Below are 13,085 nucleotides of genomic sequence, written 5' to 3'. Positions count from 1 at the left end.
TTGTTTTTGTCATTGCATAATACTCCATTATGTGTATGTACCATAGTTTGTTTATCCATTCATCTGTTGATGGGCATCTAGGTTGTTTCCATCTTTTTGCTCTTGTGAACAGTGCTACAATGAACACGCGTGTGCACAGAACACTTTTTAAAAGTGTTACTGGAAGGGAAAAAAATAAAATAGTAAATGGAAGAAAGCCACAGATACAGACCTCAGTGGTGTGATGGTCCCAGATCAGGCAATCTCAGCTGGTGTGCAGCAGCCTGGACAGAAAGAGAGAAGCTTGGCAGGGTTCACTTGTATCATGACACATCAAGTGGTACAGAAGGCAGCCAGGACAGATTCCTGATTGCCAGGTGACAGCACTCAGGTACCTTGGAGAAACAGAGGTTGAGGTCCTATGCTAAGGCAGTGTGTGCCAGGCATTCAGCTAGGTGGTAGGAACAGCTCCAGAAAGTACTACTCTACAATATCCCCCGGCAGTTAAGAGTGTCTCTGAATTCTTGGTTCCACCAACTTTGTGGGGTTTTGCTAATCAATGAAAACATCTCATAACTAACAAATGAGAACATTTTCCCATGTGTTTTCTATTTGTAGTTCTTGAACCACAGAGCTGTAATAAAAAAATAGGTAGAGAAAAAGCTTTATAAATTGGAATGAGTTCTTCAAATATTTAAGATCTTTAGTTTTTTCCAAAAAAGTATTATAGTAGCAATTTTTCCTACAATAAAAAAAAAAATTTTATTGCTACTTATGTAAACTTGATAAATTTCCTTATATAGCAATGTATTTTTTCATAATTATTTTATTATTTTAGTGCACACAAAATAGAATGTTGCATTAGTCTTGTTTCAATTGTCCTGGAAATATTTAAAAAGAAAACTCATATTGGTGATCCGCTCAATTTCATTCACGTATCTGGTTTCACCTGAGGATATGAAATTGATTACCTTTTAAAAGTAGCAATTTATAATGTGTGTGTAGAAACAATGTTTTCCATTTGGGTAGTAGTCATTCATTAAGAAACATGAAATCAAATCTTTCTTTTCCTATTTATAAAGAAACAAAAGAACATGAAGACTATTGATGTAGGTTCAAATTATCTTTTCAAATCATACATATTACTTAAATTATTTTATTCTAACAGTACATTATCTGTTTTGTTAAATTAGTTAACTCATGTTCTCTGCTGAATAAAATATAGGAGTAACAGAGTTTTCTTTAAATAAATATGTTGTTCTCATGGCAATCATTATCTTGGATAAAGGACAGGAAAAACATTTTGCAGCCAAGCTTGAATAATAATGAATTTGAGGTGGTTTATATCCAATATCATATCCTAAATAAATTAATCTCAAACAGAAAAGAAAATCATTTGCATAAAGATATTAAAAGTACTGTTATCAACCACTGACAAAAATTAGAAATGATTCATATCAAGATCTGCTACCTATTCACCATAAAAGAATGCTGTAGCTAGGAAGTGGCTGCCCAGCTAAGAATTATCTATCCTTTCCTACTCTCTATTTCCTGGCCTACTGAATGAATGCAGAAGGTGCTGATGCCCTAGGCGATCACAGAGTCTCTAAATGGAAAGAGCCTGGATCCCTGAATCACTACATGGAAGAAAGCTACCTGGAAAGCAGGAACATTTACATTGACCTTTACATGAACATGAAATAAAATTTCAATAGGGTAAGCCATTTGGAATGTTGTGCTTTGTTTATTACAACAGCTAGTGCTATACTAAACAATATACCAACCAAATACTCAATATTGTAGAATGATTAAAGAAGCTATAGCATATCAAGACAGTGAGTTATATAGCCTGATATATGTGAACTACTACACTAAGTAGAAAAAAATAACTATATGTGCAGAATATTCTGAAATGGAAGGCTCTGAAAAGGGCATCCACGGATATTGGCAGTTGGTATTATAAACTCACAAAGGAATGGGTATTCTGAATTGCTGCATTTTTACTGTTTGTTTATTTCTGCTTTTAACTATAAAGATATATGACTAATTGTTAGAGGGAAAAATTTCATTAACAAACTCCCACCCATACCACCCACAGGTTGAGAAGAAGATTGTCCATATTATGGCCAAGTATCTTTTAACCATTTAGGATTGGTTCTAGGCCTCAACACTGCCTATAAACTAACTACAGATTATTATCCATTATTAATATTGTTCTCAAAAGTTACAAGGATCTACAAGAAAGTTACTGGAAGTAATAAAAGGGTTCAGCAAAGTGGCAGGGTAAAAGATCAACACACAAAAAGGAGTTGGATTCCTCTACACTAACAAAGAGAACTCCAAAAAGGAAATCAGGAAAACAATACCACTTACAATAGCTCCTCAAAGTGTAAAATACTTACGAATCAGTCTAACTAGGGATGTAAAGACTTATACAAAGAAAACTATAAAACGCTACTGCAAGGAACCAGAAGACAGCTACATAAATGGAAAAACATACCATGTCACTACTACCCAAAATGATCTACAAATACAATGCAGTACTGATCCAAATTGTAACAACATTCTCTAACGAAATGGAAAAGCTAACCTCCAACTTTAAATGGAAAGAAAAGAGGCCCCAGATAGCTAAAGAATTATTGAAGAAGAACAACAAAGTAGGAAGCCTCATGCTTTCTGATTTCAGAACCTACTATACAGCCATGGTAGTCAAAACATGTTGGTACTAGTACATCAACAGATACAGTGAATAACGGGATGGAAATAAGAACCTAGAAGTAAATCCATCCAGCTATGCACAGGTGATCTTGCCAAAGTTTCAACGGCCATTAAATGAGAAGAGATAGTCTTTTTAAAAAAACGGTGCCAGCAAAACTGGATATCCCTTTGCAGAAAAATGATACAGGATCCATACCTCACACCATATGCAAAAACTAATTCAAAATGGATCAAAGACCCAGATGTTAAATCTAAAACTCTAAAGTCCATGGAAGAAAACTTTGGGACAAAAATAGGGGCCCAAATTTATGGCATAAATACACTATCAAACATAACTAAAAATATACAAATAGCAGAAGATAAACTAGCTAAGTGGGACTTCCTAAAAATCAAATACTTATACTCATCAAAAGCCTTCAACAAGAGGTAGAGCCAAGATGGAGGAATAAACATACTCTTCCGACGAGCCCTCTTTATAGCAAAGGCCCAAGAAAACAAGTGAAATGAGTACATTTGTGACAAGCTGGGAGACCTGAGCATCAAAGGCAAGCTTAGACAATGAACTGAAGGGAAGAGGGAGGAAGAGACCATTCAGATGTGGAGAAGACTTACCAGACCTGAATCGCGGGAAGGCCTCAGGCACCATTCCCTGAGCCGCGATAGCAACAGCGGCAGTGGGCTGGTACTAGCGTTCCGCCGCAGTTTCCTCATGGAGAAGCAGCCAGCCACACAGCCTACTCACACCTCTGGAACCTGAGGAGAACGGCACTCTTGGCAAAAGCTAAGTACTTGCTTATATTTTACCACGCCCCACCCTCTACCCCCAACCGGCTTCAGCAGCTAAATCCCTGGGCCTAATATAGACCCTGGTGAGCACCTAGAGCCATCTTCCTGGCCTTGGAGAAGGAAAAAATTTGCAATTGGGGGAAAAGATAATTTGTTAGCTCCATTAACTGGGGGAGCAAAGGACAGAAGTGTCTCCTGTCCAGGCATAACCCATCCATGTACCTTGAGCACCTTTCCCTTCTGCATGGACCTGTGTGAGCTTATTTTGGGAGAATTGGCCCTTGTTGGCAAACTCCAACCATTTCAGCTGTGTGGTGGAGACGTGGGTGTTTGACATTTGACATTGCTTTGCCTATTAAACAAGGTCCTCACCTACCCAAATCAGGGAGTTGGTAGCTCCACTCAGGTCACCCAGCTACCCACAACAGGGGTCCAAAGACAACTGGTACCTCCCACTCCTTACAACCAAAAACTTTCAGTGCCCATGGTCCATCTGCAGAACCCACCCACAAGCACGCTCTAGGGAACAGAGACGCATTTTCCTCAGGGACACTTGGGGGTCAGTTCTCAGTCCCCTGCCTTGTTCAGAGAGTGACCCCCTGCTGCACTCAGATACCAGTATATACGCCAATCATCCCTGTCCCTCTAAGACTATAGGACAGAGCCTGTACCAAACACTTGATGATCAGCTACCTGGAAACCTGAGCTGAATTCATACAAGAAAACTGAATGGACTCCTAGACCTGATAACAGCTCTAGCCAGCTGGGGGCAGGACACCAGAGCTCCAATAGCAAAAATAATCAAGCTAGCTCACTCAAGCGACCCACAGGGGTATACCAAAACAAAACAAAGCAAGAAGCTACAACACAGTAAGCAAGCATAAACTAATACAATAACTTATACATGGCTTGGAGACAAAAATCAATATCAACTCACATAAAGAAAAAGACCATGATCACCTCAAAAGGCTCTCAAAACAAAGAATCCAGGGATCTTCTAGATGAAAGTTCATTCCTGGAATTACCAGAATCAGAATACAAAAGTTTAATGTACAGAACCCTTCAAGACATTGGGAAGGAAATGAGGCAATACACAGAACAAGCCAAGGAACACAGAGATAAAGCAATTGAAGAAATTAGAAAGATTATTCAGGAACATAATGAAAAGTTTAATAAGCTGGAAAAATCCATAGATAGGCATCAATCAGAAATTCAGAAGATTAACAATAAAATTATAGAAGTAGACAACTCAATAGAAAGTCAGAGGAGCAGAATTGAGCAAGTAGAAGCTAGAATTTCTGGACTCAAAGATAAATCACTTGGCACTAATGTATTTGAAGGAAATCCAGATAAAAGATTTTTAAAAAATAAAGAAACCTTACAAATCATTTGGGACTGTATCAAGAGAAATAACTTATGAGTGATTGGAGTACCAGGGCAGAGAGGGATAACAGAAAATACAGAGAGAATTATTGAAGATTTGTTCACAGAAAACTTTCCTGATATCGTGAAAGATGAGAAGATATCTATCCAAGATGCTCATCAAACTCCACATAAGGCAGATGTTAAAAGAAAGTCACCAAAACATATTATAATCAAACTTGCCAAAACCAAAGATAAAGAGAGAATTATAAGAGCAGCGAGGGATGAACAAAAAGTCACCTACAAAGGAGAGCCAAAAAGAATAAGCTCGGACTACTCAGCAGAAACCATGCAGCCAAGAAGGCAATGGGATGACATGTTTAAAAAACTGAAGGAAAAAATTCCCTGCCAAGAATCAGATATCCAGCAAAACTGTGTCTTAATTATGAAGGTGAAATTAAGACATTTCCAGATAAACACAAGTTGAGGGAATTTGTAAAAACCAAACTAAAACTACAAGAAATACTAAAGGGAGTTATTTGGTTAGAAAATCAATAATATCAGGTATCAACCCAAAACTAGAACACTGGGCAGAGCAACCAGAAGTCAACCCAGACAGGGAAATCCTAAAAAAACAAAGATTAAAAAAAAAAAGCCCAACACAGGGTAACGGCGATGTTATTATATAAAAGACAACATTAAAATAAAAAACAGGGACTAAGAAATGTAATCATACACATTCCATAAGGAGAGAAAGAAATGGTGATATAAATAAATAAAAGTTAGTTTTAAATTTTAAAAAATGGGGGTAAATACTAAGGTAACCACAAAGGAGAAAAACTATCCTACTCACCAAAATAAAATACAAGAAAAAAATAGAGATTCAGCAGAAACAAAATCAACAACAACAAATATGAGGAAAGGACAATACATAAAGAAAATCTACTCAGCACATAAAATCAAGTGTGAAAAAGAAACTGTCAACAACACAAAAAAAGAGATCAAAATGATAGCACTAAATTCATACCTATCCATAATTACCCTGAAAGTAAATGGACTAAATGCACCAATAAAGAGACAGGGAGTGGCAGAATGGATTAAAAAACAAGATCCGTTTATATGCTGCCTACAAGAGACATGCCTTAGACAAGAGATTCGAACAAACTAAAACTCAAAGGATGGAAAAAAAATATATCAAGCAAACAACAATCCAAAAAGAGCAGGAGTGGCAATATTAATTCCTGACAAAATGGACTTTAAAGTTACATCCATCAGAAAGGATAAGGAAGGACACTATATAATGATTAAAGGGACAATACACCAAGAAGATATAACCATATTAAATATTTATGCACCTAATGACAGGGCTGCAAGATACATAAAACAAACCCTATCAGCATTGAAAACTGAGATAGACAGCTCCACAATAATAGTAGAAGACTTCAACACACCACTTCCGGTGAAGGACAGGACATCCAGAAAGAAGCTCAATAAAGACACGGAAGATCTAAATGCCACAATCAACCAACTTGACCTCGTAGACATATACAGAACACTCTACCCAAGAGCAACCAAATATACGTTATTTTCTAGTGCACATGGAACATTCTCTAGAATAGACCACATATTAGGTCATAAAGCAAGCCTTAGCACAATCCAAAACACTGAAATATTACAAAGCATCTTCTCTGACCATAAGGCCATAAAAGTAGAAATCAATAACAGGAAAAGCAGGGAAAAGAAATCAAGCACTTGGGAACTGAACAATACCCTGCTCAAAAAAGACTGGATTATAGAAGACATTAAGGATGGAATAAAGAAATTAAGAGAACGCAATGAGAATGAAAACACATCCTATCAGAACCTTTGGGATACAGCAAAAGCAGTGCTCAGAGGTCAATTTATATCAATAAATGAACACATCCAAAAAGAAGAAAGGGCCAAAATCAAAGAATTATCCCTACCACTTGAACAAATAGAAAGAGAGCAACAAAAGAAACCCACAGGCACCAGAAGAAAATAGTAAAAATTAGAGCTGAACTAAACGAAACAGGAAAACAATTCAAAGAATTAACACAACCAAAAGCTGGTTTTCTGAAAAAAATCAACAAAATTGATAAACCACTGGCCAAAACTGACAAAAGAAAAACAGGAGAGGAAGCAAATAACCAGAATGAGAAATGAGATGGGCAATACTACAACAGACCCAACTGAAATTAAAAGAATCATATCAGATTAGTATGAAAAACTACTCAAATTTGAAAACCTAGAAGAAATGGATGAATTCCTAGAAACACACTAGCTACCTAAACTAACACAAACAGAGGTAAAACAACTAAAGAGACCCATAACAAAAGAAGAGATTGAAAAGGTAATCAAAAAACTCCCAACAAAAAAAAAAAGCCCTGGTCCGGATGGCTTCACTGCAGAGTTCTACCAAACTTTCAGAGAAGAGTTAACACCACTACTACTAAAGGTATTTCAGAGCAGAGAAAAGGACAGAACACTACCAAACTCATTCTATGAAGCCACTATATCCCTGATACCAAAACCAGGTACAGACACCACGAGAAAAGAAAATTATAGACCTATATCCCTCATATATCCCTCATGAATGTAGATGCAAAAATCCTCAACAAAATTCTAGCCAATAGAATTCAACAACATATCAAAAAAATTATTCACCATGACCAAGTGGGATTCATACCAGGTATGCAGGGATGGTTCAACACTAGAAAAACAATTAATGTAATCCACCACATAAAACAAAAGACAAGAATCACATGGTTTTATCAATTGATGCTGAAAAGGCATTTGACAAAGTTCAACAACGATTCATGATAAAAACTCTCAGCAAAATAGGAATAGAAGGAAAATTCCTCAACATAATAAAGGGCATTTATACAAAGCCAACAGCCAACATCACCCTAAATGGAGACAGCCTGAAAGCATTCCCACTGAGATCGGGAACCAGACAAGGATGCCCTTTACCACCACTCTTATTCAACATTGTGCTGGAAGTCCTAGCCAGAGCAATTAGGCTAGATAAAGAAATAAAGGGCACCCAGATTAGCAAGGAAGAAGTAAAACTATCTCTATTTGCAGATGACATGATCTTATACATAGAAAACCCTAAGGAATCTTCCAGGAAAACTACTGAAACTGATAGACGAGTTCAGCAGAGTATCGGGATACAAGATAAACATACAAAATCAGTTGGATTCCTCTACACCAACAAAAAGAACATTGAAGAGGAACTCACCAAATCAATGCCATTTACAGTAGCCCCCAAGAAGATAAAATACTTAGGAATAAATCTTACCAGAGATGTAAAAGACTTGTACAAAGAAAACTACAGTCCACTTCTGCAAGAAACTTACATAAGTGGAAGAACACACCTTGCTCATGGATAGGAAGACTTAACATTGTGAAAATGTCTATTCTACCAAAAGCAATCTACACATTTAATACAATTCCATTCCAAATCCCAACAACATTCTTTAATGAGATGGAGAAACAAATCACCAACTTCATATGGAAGGGAAAGAGGCCCGAGATAAATAAGACATTACTGAAAAGGAAGAACAAAGTGGGAGGCCTTACTTTACCTGATTTTAGAACCTATTATACCACCACAGTAGTCAAAACAGCGTGGTACTGGTACAACAACAGATACATGGACCAATGGAACAGAATTGAGAATCCAGACAAAAATCCACATATGAGCAATTGATATTTGATAAAGGCCCCAAAACAGTTAAATGGAGAAAAGACTGTCTTTTTAACAAATGGTGCTGGCATAACTGGATATCCATCTTAAAAAAATGAAACAGGACCCATACCTCGCTCCATGCACAAAAACTAACTCAAAATGGATCAAAGACCTAAATATAAAATCTAATATGATAAAGACCCAGTACCCAGTGCCATCGAATCAATTCAATCATGGAAGAAAAAACAGGGACAACGTTAGGAGCCCTAATACATGGCATAAACAGTGTATGAAACATTATAAAAGATGTAAAACTAGATAACTGGGATCTCCTAAAAATCAAACACCTATGCTCACCCAAAGACTTCACCAAAAGAGTAGAAATACTACCTACAGACCGGGAAAAAGTTTTTAGCTATGGCGTTTCCGATCAGAGCCTGATCTCTAATATCTGCATGATACTGCAAAAACTCAACTGCAAAAAGACAACCCAATTAAAAAATGGGCGAAAGATATGAATAGACACTTCACTAAAGAAGACATTCAAGTAGCTAACAGTTACATGAGGAAATGTTCATGATCATCAGCCATTAGAGAAATGCAGATCAAAACTACAAGAAGATTTCATCTCACTCCAACAAGGCTGGCAGTAATCCAAAAAAAAACAAAATAATAAATGTTGGAGAGGCTGCGGAGAGATTGGAACTCTTATACACTGCTGGTGGGAATGCAAAATGGTACAACCACTTTGGAAATCAATTTAGCGCTTCCTTAAAAAGCTAGAAATAGAACTATCACACAATCCAGCAATCCCACTCCTTGGAATAAATCCTAGAGAAATAAGAGCCTTTACACGAACAGATATATGCACTCCCATGTTTATTGCAGCACTGTTTACAATAGCAAAAAATGGAAACAACCAAGATGCCCATCAACAGATGAATGGATAAATAAATTATGGTATATTCACACAATGGAATACTACACATTGATAAAGAACAGTGACGAATCTGTGAAACATTTCATAACATGGAGGAACCTGGAAGGCATTACGCTGAGTGAAATTACTCAGTTGCAAAAGGACAAATATTGTATAAAACCACTATTATAAGAACTTGAGAAATAGTTTAAACTGAGAAGAAAACATTCTTTTGTGGTTATGAGAGGGGGGCGGGAGGGAGGGTGGGAGAGGGGCATTCACTAATTAGATAGTAGATAGGAACTACTTTAGGTGAAGGGAAAGACAGCACAAAATACAGGGGAGGTCAGCACAGTTGGACTAAGCCAAAAGCAAAGAAGTTTCCTGAATAAACTGAATGCTTCGAAGGTCAGTGTAGCAGGGGCAGGGGTCTGGGTACCTTGGTTTCAGGAGACATCTAAGTCAACTGGCATAATAAAATCTATTAAGAAAACATTCTGCATCCCACTTTGAAGGGTGGTGTCTGGGGTCTCAAAACAGTAGCAAGCAGCACCATCTAAGATGCACTAATTGGTCTCAATCCACCTGGATCAAGGGAGAATGGAGAACATCAAGGACACAAAGTGATTACGAGCCCAAGAGACAGAAAGGGCCACATGAACCAGAGACTACATCACCCTGAGACCAGAAGAACTAGATGGTGCCCGGCTACCACCAATGACTGCCCTGACAGAGAACCCAACAGAGAACCCCTGAGGGAGCAGGACAGCAGTGGGATCCTCGTTAAAAACCCATTGCCATCGAGTTGATTCCGGCTCGTAGTGACCCTATAGGATAGAGTAGAACTGCCCCATAGCCAATGACCGCTCTGAAAGGCAACACAACAGAGAACCCCTGAGGGAGCAGGAGAGCAGTAGGATGCAGACCCCAAATTCTCATAAAAAGACCAGACTTAATGGTCTGACTGAGACTGGAGGGACCCCGGTGGTCATGGCCCCCAGACCTTCTGTTGGCCCAGGACAGGAACCATTCCTGAAGCCAACTCTTCAGACATGGACTGGACTGGACACTGGGTTGGAGAGAGATGCTGGTGAGGAGTGAGCTTCTTCGATTAGATGGACACTTGAGACTATGTTGGCATCTCCTGCCTGGAGGGGAGATGAGAGGGTAGAGGGGGTTAGAAGCTGGCGAAATGGACACGAAAAGAGAGAGTGGAGGGAGTGAGTGGTCTATCTCATTAAAAAAAAAAAAAAATTAGGGGGAGAATAATTGGGAGTGTGTAGCAAGGCATACATAGGTTTTTGTGTGAAAGACTGACTTGATTTGTAAGCTTTCACTTAAAGCAGAATAAAAACTATATAAAAAAATAATATTCTACATTCTAGTTTGGTGAGTAGCATCTGGAGTCTTAAAAGCTTGCAAGCAGCCATCTAAGATACAAATATTGGCTTCTTCTGGACTGCAGCAAAGAGAGTGAAGAAAACCAAAGACTCAAGGAAGCAATTAGTCCAAAGGACTAAGGGCCCACAGGTATTGCACCCTCCTCTAACCTTTTTTTTTTCTAACCTGAAACCAGAAGAACAAGATAGTGCCCAGCTACCACTACCCAACGCTCTGACCAGGATTACAACAGAAGGTCCAAGTTAGAATGGGAGAAAAATGTAAACCAAAATTCAAATTCATAAAAAGATCAGACTTACTGGTCTGATAGAGACTATAGGAGCACCCTAAACTACTGTCATATGACACCCTTTTAACTTGAAACTGAAGCCACCCCCGGATAACTTTTTTCAGCCTAATGATAAAAAAAAAAAAAAATGATAGACTGCCTATAAAATAAACAATTAATAACCCTGAGGAATGCGCTGCTTAGAACCATCAACTATAGAAGACCAAAAGGCAACATGTGCCCAAAAGGAAAGATGAGAAGGCAGGTGGGGTGGGGAGGGGGGGTGGGCAGGGAGACCAGGCAAATGAAAATGGGGAAATAAGGGTGGTAATGGGGACAGTGCTGACACATTGTGGGACTGCATCCAATGTCACAGAACAATTTGTATATGAATGATTGAATGGGGAACTAATTTGCTGTGTAAACTTTCACCTAAAGCACAATGTTCAAAAAAAATTTAAGTTGAAATATCTCAAACGCTATGTAGCTAGAAGTCTTTGCACTTTGGTGCACTTTGCACTTTGGTCATGTCTTTGTACTTTATTATATCATATAATTTTATCAACATAGTTTAGTTATTCATTTACAAAAAGGCAGATAAATCCATTTTTCTTTTATTAAAATGTACTTTATCACAAGTAAAAGATAACAATGTGGAAGCAGCCTCCTTGCCTCAAATCCCAGCACTCTCCTCATTCTGTCAACTCCCGTTATCTTTAAAAACCTGAATCTTACAACTTGTTTCTGAGACTATTAATAAAGTGTTCCATACATCAGTGTCATAATTTCTGCTAAGAGATATTAACATCTCTGGGGCAGGCATTGTACCGAACCTCAAAGCACCTAGCAGGATGTGGGACACATGGAGATTACTATTTACTCAACAGATGCAAACACTCATTTATCCAAAGAGACCTGCTCCATCTGGATTTAACCATACTTCTTTTCCAAAGTAGTCTATTTTCTTTTCCCACCTAATCTGAAATTTCTTAGACCAATTTCTTTAAGCCTGTCATCCCTCTGCTCTAAACCAGTCCAACAACAAACCATAAGAAAGCAATACGGAATTAATTTTAAGATTATCAGGCTAATGACACAGCTATCACAGTGTGGAGTGATTTGTGAAGAGTATCACTGCAGAGAATAAATGTGAACACGTTTTGTAAGATTTCACCAGGTATCTACATCTGTATCCACGTGACAATTTTTTTATTTGGTGTTTGCCTGAGCTGTTTAGTAGAGAGACAATTTGTCCAGTAGAGAGACAATTCTGCTCAATAAATATGCTCCATTAGTCCTATACCTAAGAATTCATAGTTTATTCTTCATTAGCTTCTCCTGGCAAAACAGAACCATGACATACAACCTGAACTCAGCCCAATTAGGGAATTTTCAAGTTGTAATAAAAGGAACTCCATGCATACCTCATAAAACCTATATTACAGAAATAGATCTGAAATATCCAGGTGAGCCAGAGCTAACAAGTTCACTTTTCTGTCACCCAGACACCACTAACAGGAGAAAGGATGCCTCTGAATCACCTAGTAATATTTCTTTATCTGCCAAAAGAAACATTCCCCTCGAAGAAGCCAACCCTTCCAATCTGACAGCAGTTTAATGGATATTCACTACTGATCTTCTCCCTTGTACAACACAGATACAGACGCAAGAGAGCAAGCAACCTACTAACTTAGTTTTATTTAATGGATTTATTTAGTGAATTATTGGTCTTTGTGTTCCCCTTTACATTTTATTGTCAATATAGAAGCCATGGTGAACCTTTTAAAATATAATTCGGATTATATCAGTCCTCTCTCAAAGCCCTGCCTTGGCTTAATGTTTCACTCCAGGGAACAATGGCTCATAAGGCCTTTATGACCCAGACCCCCAAGATCTCTTTGACATCTCCTGCTCTCCCCTCACTCAACTCTGCTCTGGAA

Source organism: Loxodonta africana, chromosome 12, assembly GCF_030014295.1.
Source record: "Loxodonta africana isolate mLoxAfr1 chromosome 12, mLoxAfr1.hap2, whole genome shotgun sequence".
Classification (NCBI taxonomy): domain Eukaryota; kingdom Metazoa; phylum Chordata; class Mammalia; order Proboscidea; family Elephantidae; genus Loxodonta; species Loxodonta africana.
The sequence above is the reverse complement of the archived record's forward strand: the minus strand, read 5'-3'. Positions refer to the sequence as shown.